Source organism: Ambystoma mexicanum, chromosome 2q (genome assembly GCF_040938575.1).
Source record: "Ambystoma mexicanum isolate Mex_15411 chromosome 2q, UKY_AmexF1_1, whole genome shotgun sequence".
Classification (NCBI taxonomy): Eukaryota; Metazoa; Chordata; class Amphibia; order Caudata; family Ambystomatidae; genus Ambystoma; species Ambystoma mexicanum.
The window spans coordinates 477,628,649-477,647,251 of NC_090924.1; positions in this window are offsets into that span (position 1 = coordinate 477,628,649).

The window sequence follows — 18,603 nt, forward strand, 5'->3', positions numbered from 1 at the left end:
GATCCTAGGCTTTCCTAGGACCCCAAAACGATAGTGATAGTCCTTGCAGTTCTTCTGTGATCGCGCCAGACGCATTCGCGAATTTTGCCGCGATTTGAAAATTTCTCCACTTGCAAAAAGATAGCTGCTTTTGCTTTCCTCTGAAAAAAATCGTTTGCCTCATAAAAACTATCCCTGCATCACTGCTAGAGTGAGCCTGGACTAATATTAACTAGATACCACTCACCCTAAACCTCTAGAGGGAATTAAAAGCATTTTAGCATATTTTTTTCCTTCATTGCCAGCACATTTAAAAGCATTTGGGCCTGTGTTTTCAACTTCTGTAGTCTAAGTTGCTGGGTGAACTGAATTACATTTGAATTGCATTTCTGAGAATTGTGTGCCTTCCTTCCATTTCCTTGCATTGCATAAAAGGGGGGGGTGAATTGTACAAGAAAGTGATTACATTGTCTTTGCTGAAATCCTATCAAGTTATTTTCTTTACTGCATTTCATTCCACATTGCATCCATTTGAAACCATAAAAGTATTGTTGCTATCTTATCCATTTCATGTCAACTCCTTAGTGATTATCAAGAAGTGTGCTAGTGCCAGATTCTCTGTTGTTAATCTTTATCATATCAGATTAAGTGTGCTATTCAATTATTAATTTATTCTAAAGTGTGATATATATACCTATTGTTTAAACTATCAATTAAACCTTTTAACTTGCAAAACAGAACTACTTCTTGGCTCAGTGGGGTCAGGAGGATTCCAAGAGAGGGGTGTTATATAGGGGTAGTCATCCAGAACGCATGAACTGGACATAAAGATATATCAATAAGGGTTTTCATTCAGTATTCTAGACTAGGCGTTGACTTGGCTGTAGTGCTGAATTGAATCCTCTTACAAATTGGGGGCTCGTGCCGGACGTTTGGATTAGATCTATCACTTGTGCAGATTAATACAGCGTGCCAGCTAACCAGATACACATATCCGGTCGGAGCACACGCTGTGTTACGCTGTAAAGCACTTCTCAAAGGAACGCTCTAAGAAAAAGGTCTGTTTTGCAAAAATAAAATACAAACTTCTGTAAGTCAGGACAGAGACCAATCTCTAGAATGACGACCTTAGTAGACATGAAAATAGCCAGAGAGCACTTCTTACATAAGTTATTTGTGAGAGGTGAGTGGACTCACCAGGACCAAACAGGCTGGTTGCAGGCCATCACACCCCAAATCACGGAAACAGGGTCAGATATATGGAGAGACCAGGGTCCCTTACATGTGGCCCTGAGTGAACTATATATGTCCTCTAAGGCCAAGGATGAGCACAACAAGATTGCCAGGGTAGCGGCATATTTATATTTACATATGGGAGCCCTGCAGGACAAATGTGCTGAAGGCCAAGATTTGGTGAGTAGGCAACTGCTGGCATTACAGAAGGCCCAATCTGATCTGGACTCTTCTGAGCAGAGGCTGCAGAGGAGCCAGGAGTCAGAAAATGATAGTAGGCAGTATATCATTAAAATAAAAGAGGACATGGATATACTGCAACAGGAAAAGGCTGACCAGGATACTAGATTTCTGGCCCTGCAGAAGGAGCACCAAGACAGTTTGGACTCCTTACTGCAGAGCCAGAAAAAGCTGGAGCAACAATTAGACTTTAACAGGGCATGCACGGAGCAGGTAGCCACCCTGCAAAGTCATCTAGATAGAGTGAAGGTAGAGAGCAACAAGCTGATTATGAAAGACCTGGATACCCAGGCAGAGTTTGATGAAGAACGCCAGAAAGCTGGTGCCTTCCAAAGGCAAAGGGACGACCTGGCGGCACAAATGCAGGCTCTTAGTCAGGAAAGAGACGCCTTAGGCCAGGAAGTCTGCCATTTAAAAATAAAAATGGAAGAAAATCACCTGGCCCACCAGGGACTGGGTGACCTCCAAAAAGAACACCAGAACTTGTTAGAGCACACCAGGAGGGTGGAGGATGCTCTAGCAAGAAAGGAGCAGGCCAATAGGGACACAGCTCAGTGCTCCAGGACCAATCAGGAAACACAGAGAGAGAATGAGGCTCTCTGCCAGCACAATGATAGGCTCCAGCAACAGGTAGCGATGCAGGAGAGACTGATAGAGTCTAGTAAGGCCTTAACTGAGGAACTGAAGGCACAAATGCAGGCTCTTGCATTGCAACAGGGAGCAGGGGCGGATAGAGATGAGGTTCGCTGGGAAAGGGAAGCTCCGGAGCATAACCTCAGGAGCCCTAGTACCAGAGGCCCTCATACCTCTCAGTCACTGGACTCTGCCACCCAAATATTCCCTGGCGCACATGAGCACCGGGCCACAGGGATGGCAGACTACTATCCAGACAAAAGTATGGGGCTCATAGGCCAGTACCACCCAGGTATGGAGGGGCGGGCATCCGGGTATGGGCACCCCAGCACAGTGCAATTTAATGGGGAACCCCAGGAGAGTAGGCCCATTAAGGGCATCCTGAAAACCTCTGCCCAGTTAGGTCAGTGGGGGGGTACCCATCAAATCCTGGCAGCAAGGAGGAATCTGAAGACTCCTCTGAACTGCGCAGGACACAGGAGACCAGGTCCCCACATTCGGCCAGCCATTCCCAGGCTCGCAGAATCCGGGAAAAACCTGGAAGAGCAGACAGGAACCTCTGGGAGCAGTGCCTCTGAGTCAGAGGAGGAATGGACAAGGGTTACCCGAACCAAAAAGGCCAATAAGGCAAAAAGGGCCTTGCTTAAGGACCCCTTAAAGCAGATTAAGGCGATCAGGAGCGTCATCACGCCTTACCATAAGAACGCTAAGTATTCTGTTTGGGAGCACTTAGAGTTGTTTGAGCAAATGATGGAGACTTTCCATTTGAAGGACAGCCAAAGCTGTATTCAATATGTAAAGTGGACCTTCTCCCCGGAATACTCCAGTTTCTTTGCGGGGCTGGAGGACCAAAATCATTGAAGATGGTCCACCTATAAGGCGGCCATCTTGAAACATTTTTCTGTTCACAGAAATCCTCAAGAGGCTCGCAAGGCAGCCTACAATTTGCAATGTGGGGAGGATCAGGCCCCACAAGAATTTGTGCAAGAACTGAAACGTGCTTTTGCGCAGACCACCAGAAGGGTGCGCACAGACAGTAGAGAATTCATTAATACATTTTTTCATGCCTTGCCCAAATACATAATGACCCAGCTCGTGAGGGATTTTCATGAGAAAAGATCTTTAGACTGGGTCATTGAACAGGCTACCCGGATCTATGAGGTGCAGAAACCGGTAGATAGCAAAAGTAATGCCCAGAAAAACCCCAAAGCCAACAGCACCCCTGCTGCTGCCAAGGTGGCAGAGGTAAAGGTCACCCCTGTTTTGGATTTGGAGATTGGGGGGCCTAAAAACCTACCTGCACCTAATAATGCTAGGCCCAGAAGGTCCTCGGGCCAGTCACAGACAGGGAGCCAGGGAGGCAGCCCCACAAATGGGGTCCCTCGCTCTCCTGATTATGTAAGTCCCCGTTACAAGGGAAATCGACCCATCCTGGGTTATGTGTGGACTCCTCCAGCCCAAGGGGGGGGATCCAGCCAAGCACCTAACCCAGGGAACTTCCCTCCCAACTTCCCACAGGAGGGCAGAAATTCTCCAAATCCTGGGCAGAACTTTTTCCCCAGGTATCCACCCAATTTCCAACCCCAAAATCATCCATCCTTCTTTCCCCAATTCCCTGAGCCCAGACAACCTAATCCGGGAGAGGGGAGGCCAAGGGTGGAGGGGTACCCAAATCTTCCCAATCCGGGGTATTACCAGAGAAGGGACAGCTACCCTTCCCGGGATCAGCCCAGGGGAGAAAACAGGGACCCGTATCAGCCTGAGCGGGTTTCCCAGTTAGAGCGCCAGGTTCAAAACATGGCGCGGGATCTGGGTCACATACTGAGGGCTCAGCAGAACTCTCAGAACGGCATGCCGGCGCAGAACGCACCCAACTCTGGACCTGGTGCCCCAGAACAATGACGGGGGCAGCACCCCGATAACACACCGGTTCCCAGGGAGGAGGCACAAGGGGAAGGGGGGTGTAAAGCCTTGGAGGAAGCTTCCTTCCTCACTTGTAAACAGCCCCTGGAAACCCAGGAACCGGAAACAAAATCTCTTGCCCCTGAAAGTCTGCCTCCTAAGGAGCAGAGGGGGGGTAGGAGAAACAAAAGACCCAAACAGACTCAGTTTGAGGAGGAGGTACAGATCTTCCAATTTGAGGGAGAGGGATCCTCAGAGGATCCTGGGAAAAGGATCTTCTCCTTCAGAGAGGGGGGAACTCCTCCCAAAGAAAAATGGGTCCCTAGGGATGCAAATCCAGACTGGGGAGATGTGGAGACTGAGCTACCGCCGCCCACCATCTCATCCCAGAACCAACAGCAAGAAAATCCCCTGGTTCAAACCCATCCTGGTGACTGCCTCCAAAAAGGGGGGGGCGGCCCGGAACCGGAGCCAGGGGAACCCACAATGGCTCTGATCTCCAGTTGCCAACTTTTTCTTTCAGATTCCAAAGGCTCTCCACAGAATTCTGCCCAAATCTCTTCTCCAGCGATGTCCAAAACCAGAAAGTTAGCCCACCAGTTGTCCAAAAATGTGCATTATCTGTGCCCCCTTGAGGAGAAGGAGGGAAGATACTATGCCCCGGTACAAGTACAGGGGCAAGGTACAATTTTGGCACTGGTGGACACTGGATCTCAAGCCACCCTTCTGTCCAGAAGGGCCTTTGACGAATTGAATGCAGGAAGGGGAGAGAATTACCAAATTCCTCTCACCTCTCTTCCTGGACAACTGCAGAACTTTGACGGGAAGGAAATTCCCGTCGAGGGGACGGCAGACTTGGACATTAAAATTGGGAGACACAAGTTGAAACACCCAGTCATAGTTGTGACTCCAGAGGGCACCCCTTGTTTACTAGGGAATGACCTCCTGAGAAGGTTGTCACCCCTAATAGATTGCGTAAACAAGGTCCTCTGGACCCAGACTAGCCGACCAATAAAATTAAAACAGAGTGTCAACCATGTTAGTTTAAACGGCACCTGCCACATGGTTGAACAAAAATCTGCCCAAGTAGAATTTCACTTCCAGAACAACCAAATTCCAGACGTGACAGTAATAGCAGTAGGACAACAGACTGGTGATGGGGGGTCCTCTCTATTTCTGAAAATCAACCTTCCTTCCAGTCTAAAGTGGTACTCCACGCTGGAAGGAAACACTCTGAGATTCCATACTAATCCACAATCAGAAACTCCCACTCCTATAGTCCAGAAAGATGTGAAATCAGCTCAGAGCCTGGCTGATATTCAGCAAATTGGAGAGCAGTTGTTCATCCCTGTTCAGTTAAATGATGGGAAGGACTCTGTTCTCGCTCGAGTGTGTGTGAACAACGGTAAGAGCTTCATCAGCGAAGCCATGTTCCGCCAACTCCCAAAAGATCCAGCCATTCCCACATTCAAACTGATAGACAAATGGGAAATGGACCTGGAAGCGCCTAATTCCAAACATCTCCTGCCAAGCAGGTGTATGCTCAAAATCTCCATTGGCAACAAGAGCATAGTCCATAATTGTTGGGTCGTGCGAGACGTCACTGCCGCCTTTTACTTAGGCAGTGACATTCTCAATCGCTTTGCCATTAGTTTGGACCTAATAAACTTCAAAGCTTGGTCCCGATTAGCGGATAATCCCATGGGCTTTGATGATCCAGAAAAAGCATTTAGGTCAGCTCAATTGCTACCTTATGCAGTTGAAATTCAGATTAAAGAGGAAGTCATCATCCCAGAAAGGACCCGACAATTCTCCCTGGAAGTGAAAGCTAAAAGAGGACAATATTTGCAAAACCCTGATGCTTACATACATCTAAATGCTTCTCTCCAACAGCAAGGGTTAGGGGTAAACCCAACACCATTAGTCAACATAGAACATGACACCATTCTAATAGAGGTGGATAACAGCGACTTAAAGAGTATTACTCTAGCCGCAGGCACCATTATTGGAATGGCGGTTGATGACCGACATTTTTCCATCGACTTAGTAAATGAACTGTTAGGGCCAATCCCCAAGGACTGCTTTGACAGTGACAGTGACGACAATACAACACCAGACAGGATTTTTACCCGGCATGGGGGGAACTTCCTGGTGTACACTTCTTGCCCTTATGGTAAGGAAGATGTGACTTGTGACTTCAGGAGGGATGAGGTGATTTTCCAAGTCCATGAGGGCTGCCTTTCCCACCTGAAGCCTCCAGTCCAAATCAGCACTCTGACCAGGGACTTCTCCACCCAGCTGGAGGAGGCCGCGGAGATAGCCAAACCAGAAGTCTTTCCAGGCTTCAGGCAGATGGTGGAAGAGAGAGTCAACCTAGCTGATGCCTGTGTGACTCTGGAACAAAAGCAAAAGTTGAAACAAGTTTTCTTGGATTTCCAAGATCTCTTTGCGGTAGACTCATACGACTGTGGTCGCACTGACATCCACACAACAACAATCCCCACGGACCCTGGCATGACTCCTGTGTTTGTGAAGCAATATCGCTTGCCTCTCGCATCAATGGAGTCCCTTACTGAAATAATTAAGAACCTTGAGTCCAGGGGAATAATCCGTCCAGTCCACAGCACCTTCAATAATCCGGTGCTGGGAATATTGAAGCCAAACGGCCAGTGGAGACTCTGTGCTGACCTCAGGGAGCTCAACAAACGGGTCCATACTTCCCGATGGCCTCTGCCCTACATTGACCAAGGGCTGGCCCAGATCCAGGGTTCACAGGTATTCACAGCAATCGACCTGACCAATGGATACTGGACCGTGCCTGTCAGTAGGGAGGACCAATACAAGCTGGCTTTTACCTTTGGGGGCCAGCAGTATACATGGACCCGGACTCCCTTCGGATACCTCAACTCCGGCAATTAATTCAACATTTTTCTACATAAGGCCATGCCCGACCTGGGTGCGAGGGGTAACCTGGCTTATGTAGATGATGTCCTCATCAAAAGTTCATCTGTGGAGGAACACATAGCGGAGATCCGTTATGTTCTGACACAGTTGAGGGCCGCCGGAGCAAAACTTTCCTTTCAAAAAGCACAGTGGTGCAGAACCCGTGTTAATTTCTTGGGGCATGAGATTACTCCTCAGGGTCTCTGTCCCCAGGAAAAGAAAGTGGAAGCACTTCAGAAATTGAAAGACCCCACAACTCTGCGGGAACTAAGGAGCCTCCTTGGACTGACTAATTACAGCAGAAAGTTCATTGAGGGCTACGCAGAGATCACCAGACCCCTGATTCATCTCCTCAAGGGGGGGGTCAAGTGGGAATGGGGTCCAGAACAAGCCGAGGCAGTAAGACAACTCAAAAGAAGCCTCTCACAAGCGCCTTGCCTAGCTTACCCTGTCAGAAACAAGGAGTTCTTCCTGGAGACGGGGTTCTCTAATACGTGCTTGACGGCAGTATTATACCAAAAGCATGACAAGGTCAATAAAGTAATCTCTTATGCGAGCAAAACTTTATCCTCTGTGGAGGAAAAATTCAACGATTGTGAGAAGGCACTCCTGGCAACGGTGTGGGCATTGAAGAATTACCGCCCGTTTATCCAGGGGGAACACATCATAGTGGAGACTCCACACCAGCCTCTGCAGTATCTCCAAAGTGACAGAATCCGGGCCGGAAATGTGAGTAATTCCCGAATTACTTCCTGGATTCTGTCAATGCAAGGCTTTCCTGTGGAGGTCAGATATGGCCAAAACAAGAAGAGTCCCCTCGCGCAAGGTCTGGCTGACTTGCATGATTGTGCCAGAGAAAACTGTCTCGAGGACGAAAGTCTAAAAATAAAGGACAACATGGAGGCATACCTTAATTCCCCACACAAAGTCTTTGAAGAGGACAAGTGTGAGGGAATGCCCACTGTCTATGTGGATGGATGCTCTTACCATGTTGACAACAACGGGGAGAAAGAACTGGTGGCTGGCGTAGGGAATGCATGGGTGAATGAGTCCCCAGAACCCTCCGCTGGATACAAAATTGGTCCCCGAAGTAGTCAGGTGGCAGAATTGATGGCGGTGCATCAGGCCATCCTCACTGCTGTCCAGCATCAACTCCACGAACTGGTCATAATCACAGATTCGGATTATGTACGGAACGGGTTCGTGGAGCACCTGGTTAATTGGAAAGCCAGGGGCATGTTATGTGCTAACAACAAACCCTTGAAACATGGGAAGTTGATCCAAAACATTGATGATCTGGTCACCTCAAATGAGATGACCATCTATTGGAAAAAGATCAAGGGTCATTCCAAAGTAGAGAGACCAGACAAAACTGGAAATGACTTAGCTGATCAGCTGGCCAAAACCGGGGCCATCCAAGGGGATCTAATTGAGATTGAGTCCCTGTTGGGGGAAATCCAGGTCACTGCTATCACTAGGTCCCAGACAAATGCTCACAACGACCTTTCAATTGCCCAATGGAGCAAGGAGACCCCTGATGCTGATTTGATTACCGCTCAGAAGGGGGATCCAATTATTGGTAAGTTTTACCAACACCTTGAGGACCCTGAGAACTTTCCCCTGACGGATACCGATTACATTCGGAAAGAGGACCTAAGAGTGTTGATGAAATGTCCAAAAATGTTCCGGATCCAAGACGGTTTGCTGGTAAGGAAATCCAAAGCTGGCCACGATCAGTGGGTGGTTCCTACCTCATTCCGAAGCCTGATGTTAAGTCACGCCCATGATGCGGCCACTGCCGGTCATAGGGGGTTTCACACAACATTGGAAATCTTAAGAGAGGTTGCATACTGGCCACACATGGGGCAGGACCTCGACCAATACTTGAAGGGGTGTCTTGTGTGTGCACAATTTCAGCCATCATCCCTCACGCACCGTGCGCCTCTCCAAAAGAGGGGGATGACACTGCCATGGTCAGATTTACAAATCGACTTTGTAGGCCCCGTGGTTCGCTCTGCTAGGGGGAATAAGTACATGTTGACTGTGACATGCTTGTTTACCAAGTGGGTGGAATGTCTCCCAGCCCCAAATTGCAAGGCAGAAACGGCAGCTGCCCTGATGATTAACCACATCTTTTCCCGTTTTGGTCTACCTCAAAGGATTGAGTCAGACAGAGGTAGCCACTTCACCAGTGAAGTGATGACAAAGATGTGGGAGATACTGGGGGTCAAAAGGAAGTTGCATATTGCTTACAGGACAGCTTCTTCTGGAGCAGTGGAACGCTACAACCGAACCATTGTGAGCATCTTAAAAAAGTTTGTGGCAGATTCTGGGCCAAGTTGGGATATCCGATTACCTCTGGTCCTAATGGCCATCAGATCTACCCCTTCATCTGCAACCAAAATGTCACCATTTGAGTTGATGACTGGACGCAAGATGGTGCTTCCGCAGCATTTGCTCTACAGGACCCAAGAGCAGACACTGATAAATGCCTCCACTACTCATGAGTATGTGGAGAATTTAAGGAAACACCTCCAACATGCTTTTGCTTACGCTCAGCGGAATCTAGAAAGATCGGCTGATAGCATGAAGACCCACTATGACCTGAAGACTTCCAGGAAGGAATATCAGGTAGGGGACCGGGTCTATCTATACAACTTCCAAAGAAACCAGGCAAAACAGCGGAAATTTTTGCCTACGTGGAAGGGACCCTTTGAGATCATCGACAAGATCTCCCCTGTGGCCTACAAAATCCACATCCCCAAAGGTCCTTTGGCAGCGGGGGAAGACAAGTGGGTCCACATAAACCAGTTGAAATGTTGCCATCCCAGGCACACTCTGCAACGACTGGAGGAATCCTCTGGAATCCTAGCGGGTACTGTCTCAGACTAATTCAGTTCCAATCATAAAACATACCACATCTAGTCTCTAAAATATTGTGATTTGCACGAAACTGTCTCTTAGTTATACTGTTTTTTTTCAAAATAAGAATGTAATGTTTCGTTATGATGAAATGCATATGCTGCCCCACTATCTCAACAGTGGTGGAAAAATGTCTATGAATAGGTATTGCCGCTCTTCCTTTGTCGTCCTAGGAGAAAGAAAACCGGGAGACGGGCCAAGGACGACGATCCGGAGACCGGGAGCAGAGACGCAACGGGCCCGGGGTACCGCCCAATACTCCCATCAGGATCGGCGAGGAGAACCGATCGATCCGACCGGATGGAGAAAAAGATGCTGAACTGTGCCATCTATTGGAATAAGATGAGGAAACATCCCAGGTCTTGCGAGTCCCATTCGTGAAATAGAATGGCCATCGCAAGAGGGGGGCTTGTGGGATGTATTTACCCATGCATCCGAGCCCTACCTCAAAACTGTGCAGTACTGACATGGAAAACATCATGATGGCCAGAGCTTCCCAGAAAATGCACAGGGAAATGCATGAAGAATAGGCTGCCACTCATTTTTGCTGATGTTATGGGCACAGAAGGACACTGCCTAAAACCACCAGTGGACTACCCACACAGTAGTCTGAAACCATTGGGAATGGCAATGCTGATTGCCAAAAGCAAACCCATAACTGTTGGGAATTCATTTTCTTAAATCCCAAAAAGGGGTGCAGTACCAGTACTCACCACTATCCAAAAGCCGGCGTTTTAAAACAACACCAGATTTTACTTTTTTGTAGAAAACTGAATAAATGAACCCAAAACATGCCAAAGAAAGACATTTTAAGAGGTGGGTCCAATGTAGAGTTATATTCTGAAGTGACTTGAAGGTTTATAACAAGACTGGCTGAGCTGTGGATTTCAGCAGTTTAAGTAAATTTGGACTGAAAGACACTAAAAAATCTAAATGTTTAAAAGAAATGAGTGACCTACTTTGAGTGTCACATAGTTTGCAATTGTTTAAATGTGATAGTTTTAAACTTAGAATCAGCATTCTAGCTGCATATGTAAAAATGTTTAGTTTTATTTGAATGCAGAAAACTGGGGAACAGAAATGACATGTAGCTAAAAACTGGCTTAAAGAGATTCCAATTTTGCCTGGCAACTACCCCCCATCAGGAGTGAAACTTGAGTCACAGCTGTGTTCCCAGGCCTATCTGCCTTTTGCTGGCCACACTAAGGATATGCCATCTCTCTGATAATTGAATTAAGGGGAGCCCCCACAGAATACAGGAGCTCTGAACAAAGCCCTGTCCTGACCCAGGCAGATGGTTTATTGCAGATGTCGTAAATGTAGCTTCCTCCTGGAAGGACAAAGGAGGGGCACTGCCTGTGAGAGCAAGCTGGCTTGGCAGAACTGGAAAAACCAGAAATTCAACCTTGTGCTCGGGGGAAACCACACCCCTTTGGGGCCAGAACATAACTCTAAAAAGATGAATAACTCATAGTACGGACATGTGAAAATTTTATAAATGACACCATAATTCTTGTGATTTTTCTTCCCACATTTTAAGAGGTTTTTAGAACCGGTGGCATGTTCAGGGGAGTTTTAGCGGAAAAGAGGATATTACTCAAAATGTGTGCATGTGAAAAATCTGACACTTCATCAACTAATGTCCATACTCCTTGCGCACATGTGTGTAAATTTGGGGTAATGTCCGGTATTGCAAACCAGTTAAAAAGTGCAAAATATTGCCATTTCTGAATGCAAGCTCTCAGGAAGAGCAGATTTGGACAGGGTATACCTCCTGTAATGCATGATGGGTGCATGTAATTTCAAACCACTGTGTAGCTATGAAATATGTATTTGGTTCAAATCTAGATTTGTGTGCAAGTTGACAGGAGGAGTGGACTTTCTGCAGGCTGTAAAATGACATCACTCTGACACAACTTAGCTCCCCCAATCAGGGGAGAAATGAAAGCTTGGCCAATGATAAGTGGAGAGGGGCTGGCTAGTCATGCTGCTCACACACACCCATTTTAAAAACACATAAAAGCAGAGAGACAGGACAGATAGGGACCTTCAAATCCATTTGCAGCTGGAAGCTCTGCCGGGAAAATCCATACTTTACCTCCATCAACCTTCAGAGACCCAGACCAGACCAGCAGAGTAGAGCTGACCTGTTAGCAGAACCAGAGAGCTGACCCAGATCACTGTGAAGTGCAGAGACCAGAGTCCAGGCTAAAACCTGACCAGATCCGTGGCGACGCCCATTTAACTCAAGAATATAGTGTGAGTACCTAGAAAACTGTGCAGAACCAATCTCTTAGTTAAAATAATATAATTCAATTCTATTTTAATCTAAGTAGAACTGCCTCCTAACTGTCACCTGTCATTTGTAAAGCTGTCACCTGTGATTTGCTAGTTGCAAGCTGCACTTGTCTTTTTGAACTTTAAAATTTCAAATCTGAAAAACGACCTTCACAAAATCGCTCATATCTCCGCGACCGTTTGTGCTAGAGACTTGCAGTAACTTTCATCTGGAAGCTGAGATCCTAGGCTTTCCTAGGACCCCAAAACGATAGTGATAGTCCTTGTAGTTCTTTTGTAATCGCGCCAGACGCATTCGCGAATTTTGCCGTGATTTGAAAATTTCTCCACTTGCAAAAAGATAGCTGCTTTTGCTTTCCTCTGAAAAAAATCGTTTGCCTCATAAAAACTATCCCTGCATCACTGCTAGAGTGAGCCTGGACTAATATTAACTAGATACCACTCACCCTAAACCTCTAGAGGGAATTAAAAGCATTTTAGCATATTTTTTTCCTTCATTGCCAGCACATTTAAAAGCATTTGGGCCTGTGTTTTCAACTTCTGTAGTCTAAGTTGCTGGGTGAACTGAATTACATTTGAATTGCATTTCTGAGAATTGTGTGCCTTCCTTCCATTTCCTTGCATTGCATAAAAGGGGGGGGTGAATTGTACAAGAAAGTGATTACATTGTCTTTGCTGAAATCCTATCAAGTTATTTTCTTTACTGCATTTCATTCCACATTGCATCCATTTGAAACCATAAAAGTATTGTTGCTATCTTATCCATTTCATGTCAACTCCTTAGTGATTATCAAGAAGTGTGCTAGTGCCAGATTCTCTGTTGTTAATCTTTATCATATCAGATTAAGTGTGCTATTCAATTATTAATTTATTCTAAAGTGTGATATATATACCTATTGTTAAAACTATCAATTAAACCTTTTAACTTGCAAAACAGAACTACTTCTTGGCTCAGTGGGGTCAGGAGGATTCCAAGAGAGGGGTGTTATATAGGGGTAGTCATCCAGAACGCATGAACTGGACATAAAGATATATCAATAAGGGTTTTCATTCAGTATTCTAGACTAGGCGTTGACTTGGCTGTAGTGCTGAATTGAATCCTCTTACAGGCCCCACTGCCACGAATGGCATCACATCCCCTCGTTCTACCTACACTCAGGCACACATCAAGGGTTCCTGCTATCGCCCCTTCTACACACACTTACCATTGAGCCCTTAGCAGCAAAGCTGCGTGAAGATCCTGAATGGACGGGTGCCGTATGACACACTGAAGAACATAGAGTTTCTCTCTTCGTTGACGATATGTTAGTGTACGTCAGTGACTTTAAGGTCTCTCTTCCTAGGCTACGTCACCTGCTAGACACTTTGGGCCCAGTGGTGGGCTATGCCATTAATTGGACAAAATCCCAATTCATGCCACTAAGACCGGATATCCCTTGTGACCCGGGAGTGGTTGCACCTTTCAAGTTACAATTTAGGAGTATCACATACCTGGGCGTTCATATATGTCCAAAGTGGCAGGATATAATGGAGCTGAACTACCCTCCGGTTATGAATACAATACAACAGGACCTCCGTAGATGGGCCACACTACCGCTTTCACTATCAGGCAGAATTAATGCCTTCAAAATGAACTCCCTCGCTAAATTATCGTACCTGGCCATGCTACTGCCCTTCGCTCCCAAGAAATGAATGCTCCAGGACCTAGACTTGCATATCTCGAAATTCGTTTGGCTCGGGAAGAGAGCATGCATCAGGCTCGAGGTCCTACAGATGAGTAAATCAGACAGCGGACTGGCACTTCTGCAAGTTTAGAAACTACCCTAACCAAGCATAGAAGGTATATTATGTTGGCTGAAAACCAATCGCATCATATGCCCTATATCGCCAACAGAGAATCGTCAGCATAACCATAGGGCGTCCATTTTGTGTAACATCCGCCATTTGCATTCTCTTCCTTTCTGTGAAACGCTTTGCAAAATGTATTTTATTCCAAATGCTCATGCTCTGAGTGAGGCCACAATTTAAATGTTGAGAGACTGGCCCAGACAGAAATGCCAACCAGTACAGAAATACATTGTTTTCCTCCCTCACAAGTCCTTGAAAGCGAGCAGAGAGGCATTTAATCAGCGGCCCAGGTGCTGGCCGGTCTCGCTGAAACTGTAGAACCAGGCTGTTAAACAGTAATTATACTTTCCTAGCGGCCCCCCTTCGGGGCTGTCCTTAGATCAGGCTGACCCTTAGTTCACGAATAGAAACCAGTAGATAACATGCTTTGGAATGTGTCCCTCCTACGAACACAGTATCCTTGCTGAACAAGTGCCTTGTGTTCTTCATAACAAAGAACTATGTCTGCTTACTGCAAAATTTCAACTGTTACTAAAACGAGTAATATAGATTGAGTAAGAAACGTGTCATAATGTGTCGTATTTGTCATAATTGTCAATTACCGAACCCTAGCTCAAGAAGATACATTATGGGCGGTTTTGATGTGTCACAAAGAGATTGCACAATTGTATTTTCACATATATGATACTGTTGTAGAATGTTTGCTCTCTTGCGTCTCACAAGGTCTGAGTGACACACGTTGCGAGACGTTAGACCCAGTTGGCCGACTGAGAGTATATTTGCTTTACAATAAACCCTAGTACTTGGAAATCGAACCTTGTGTCTGTCGTATCACTAGTGTATGGTGATAGTGCCTTGTTTCCATACACGAGGGTCTTCAGGGCCTAGCACTTGCAGCTTGGCAAACATACTTTATGGCTGTGCATGTCTGCTGGGCCAAACGCTGGCAGGACCACAAGGAATAAACCAGTTGGATGACCGCTGAACACTCACTACTGCAGCCTTTGACGCCAATTCTAGCGACCCCGCCTACTCGCCCCCTGTTAGGACCTACCCTGGGCCAGTGGCATAACATGAATCGTACAAGGACCGGAGACGCGAGCTGCACCAGTGTGGATTACTGTGAGGGCAATCCTATCACTCTGACTAAATCGGAAAGTCCTCCAAGTGCAAAACACAATCAGGCAGCCGATCAGGGTTCTGGATCTGCTCGATGACGGGGTACAGCTTCCGTTTGCAGAGGCTCGACGGGTTCTGGGCAGTTACAGGACCATCCTGGTGGTCATCTCCAAATACACCACTGAGGCATCCAGACGAGCGACACCAGCAGTTGGGGAACTAGAAATTGACCAGAACCTGAATACTTTCCCAAAGCTATGGACGTTCTATGTAACCAGTATCCCAAATAATGCTGGTCACAACCATACTCTAGCGTCTATTTGGTCCGCAGACTTAGGCACCGATATTGACATGGAGGACATATGCGAGTTCTTTGAAGCTATGCCCGCTGCCTCATACTGCATCAAAAACAGGGACATACAATACAAAATCGTGCAGCCGCTCTACTACACGCCTAGCAAGCTGTTTAGGATGGGACTGGCGCAATGCCCCCACTGCTGGTGCGAGTGTGGAGGGCTGGGCACCCTGGGACATTTGCTGTGATCCTGCCCTCGCATCAAGGGCTTTTGGCAATCAATACACCACAGGATCATTGGGATCGGGGGAACTGACATCCCTCTGACACTGGTTCAGATGCTATTTGGGGCCCAACATGAGGATTGGCATGAGACACACTCAACACAGACGTTCTTACACACTCTGCTCTTTTCAGCTTGGAGATCCCTGGTCCTGGCCTGGAAAAGTCCTCACCACCCTCTCTAACTGCATGGGAAACACTATTGACCAGAATTGCCTACATGGAGCATAGTGCCCTTAAGCGACAGACGACAGACCAGCCTGACCCTGGCACCTAACTTCCTGGAAATAGCAGAATCATTCTTGGGCTCTACATTTACACCTACAAATAGTGGCTGAACATACCCGAAGGGGGATACATACCTACACAAAAATACGTGTGAGGGGGTTGGAGAGAACCAGTGGGCCACCACTGCCTCTCGGAGCCCGGGGACCCTGAATATAATTTTGAATTTTATTATGAATGTGAATCAATCTGTACACACTGATCTGTCACCTCAGGCCCACCGCTGTGCATAGAATGTTTTACTTAGCTGTGCAATCACACAGGGTACGGAAGAGCGTTTTTTTCTCGATTAAAACAATCCGTCCAGACATTGTACCTAGCGCTGCTGGACACCGACCCATGCAGTGGTCTATCATTGATCCCTGGGAATACTGTACCAAGGTGTCGTAACTGCATTGGTTTCGATTTCTTTCTTTATATTGTTGGAAAACTAAGAAAAAGAGTTTAATTCTGTAATGTTCAGTCTGGGCAAGCATTGTCACCATGAAAGGTTGATTTAGTGTTCAACATTAATAAGGATTGTGTTTCTAAGTTCGGAAGATCAACAGATCCCAAAACTTTGAAGTTTTACATATCATACTGGAATTTTCAGGGGCTACCCTAGTATTTCATTTTGGACCGTTTTGATTTTTTCTGAGTGAACTGACCCAATATTTCTTCTGATACTTTCATTTAAAACAGATTTTCATGGACCTTGAATACATTTACAGTTTTCTTCTCCAGACAGTTCAATGAACATTTAACCCGTAGATTTAAACAGTACCATCCCAACAGAACTGCAAATATCAGCAACTATCCCATGTAATAGGGAAGCTCCTAATGAGCCATTCAAACTGGTCCATCATGATCAGAAGAACCATCCGGTGTAGGTATTTCCTATGTGTAGTATGACCATAGATTTTCAAATGTGAGTAGTAATGTAGGTGACATGTTTTAATAATTTGAGATAAATGTACAGCCTTCTCATCCCAGACATTGAAATAAATATGACACTCATTGAAATGAATATGAAACAGGTTGCAGTGAATATAACATTCATTGGAATGAATATGACACCCATTGAAATGAATATGAAACAGGTTGAAGTGAATATAACATTCATTGGAATAAATATGACACCCATTGAAAGGAATATGACACACATTGAAGTGAATATAACATGTATTGGCATGAATAAGACATACATTGAAATGAATCGGACATGCATTGAGATAATTATAACATCTATTGAAATGAATATGACACACTTTGAAGTGAATAGAACATGCAATGGAATGAATATGACACCCATTGAAATGAATATGCCACACGTTGAAGTGAATATAACATGCATTTGAATGAATATACCATGCATTGGAATGAATAAGACATGCGTTAAAATGAATAGGACATGCATTGAAATAAATATGAAACCCATTGAAGTGAAAGTAATATGTATTAAAATTAATTTAACATCCATTTGAATGAATAAGTCATTACCTCCATGTCCCCATTCCTCTTCCCAGTACTTACCTTTGAGTACGTTCTGTGCTCACTGGAACTCTTTTCTTTTCAAGCTGCCCTTCTCCAATTGGAAGGAGTTATCAGGCGTTCTAGGGCTTTGGTGGTCTTCAGGTCTTTGATCTAGTGGAATGATGTTATGGTTCGGAAAGACAACACCTTGGCTCTTGCTTCCATCAACCATCAGGGGGCTACGGGGTCCTGCTCCCTGGAGGATCTGGCTTTGTCCATTGGTCTCCTTGAGAGCGGTCCATATCCGGGGTGTGGACAATGTGACTGTGGACCGGCTCAGCAGGGTGTTTCCGGTCTCAGCGGAGATGTCTCTTTGTCCCAAGGTTTTTCAGGATGTGTGTCGGTGGTTCGGCATTCCTGGATGGACCTCTTTGCCTCCCCCTGCAACTCTCAACTTTCCTGGTTTTGCTTGAGGACTCTGCCCCCCAGGGGTTTGTGGGGGGGTGGACGCTCTTCCCTTGACTTGGCCCCTCAGAGCTTCTTTATGCCTTTCCTCCAAATCCCCTGATTCTGCAGGTCATCAGCACAATCAGATAATCTCCACGTGTGTTTATCCTGGTGGTCCCTTACTGGCCTCATAGGGGGTGGTTCCCGGGCCTTCTGGAGATGCAGTTAGCTTCTCCTTGGGTGTTGCTCAGGTGGCCGTCTGCATTGCGGGTGGTCAATGTCCCCTTTCTCCTCTCTCATCCGTTGTGGGTTCTGGAAACAGAGAGGAGGGATCTCCTGGCGTTAGGCCTTTCAGCTGCAGTGGCTGGGATGGTTCAGAGGGCGCGTCAGTCCTCTACACTTAAGTTCGGACCGTCATTGGGCTAATTTTCTGGCTTGGTGTCACCTGAAGTGTGTCCTGGCACTGGAGTGTGGCATCCCAGACATTTTGCAATTTCTTCATGAAGGGGCGGAGAAGGGGTTGGTGGTCTCTACTTTCTGTTCTCAGTGGTCTGCCATTCGGGCTATCCAGGTTTCCTGGTCCTCTCCGGTAGCGGGGGAGGCTCTGGTCTCAACACTCTTGAAAGGGGTAGCAGGTACTCATCCTTTGGGCCCAGTTGGGGTTCCCAGTGGGACCTTCCTTTGGTCATGTCCATATTGCAGAAGCCTCCAATTTAGCCCCAGGA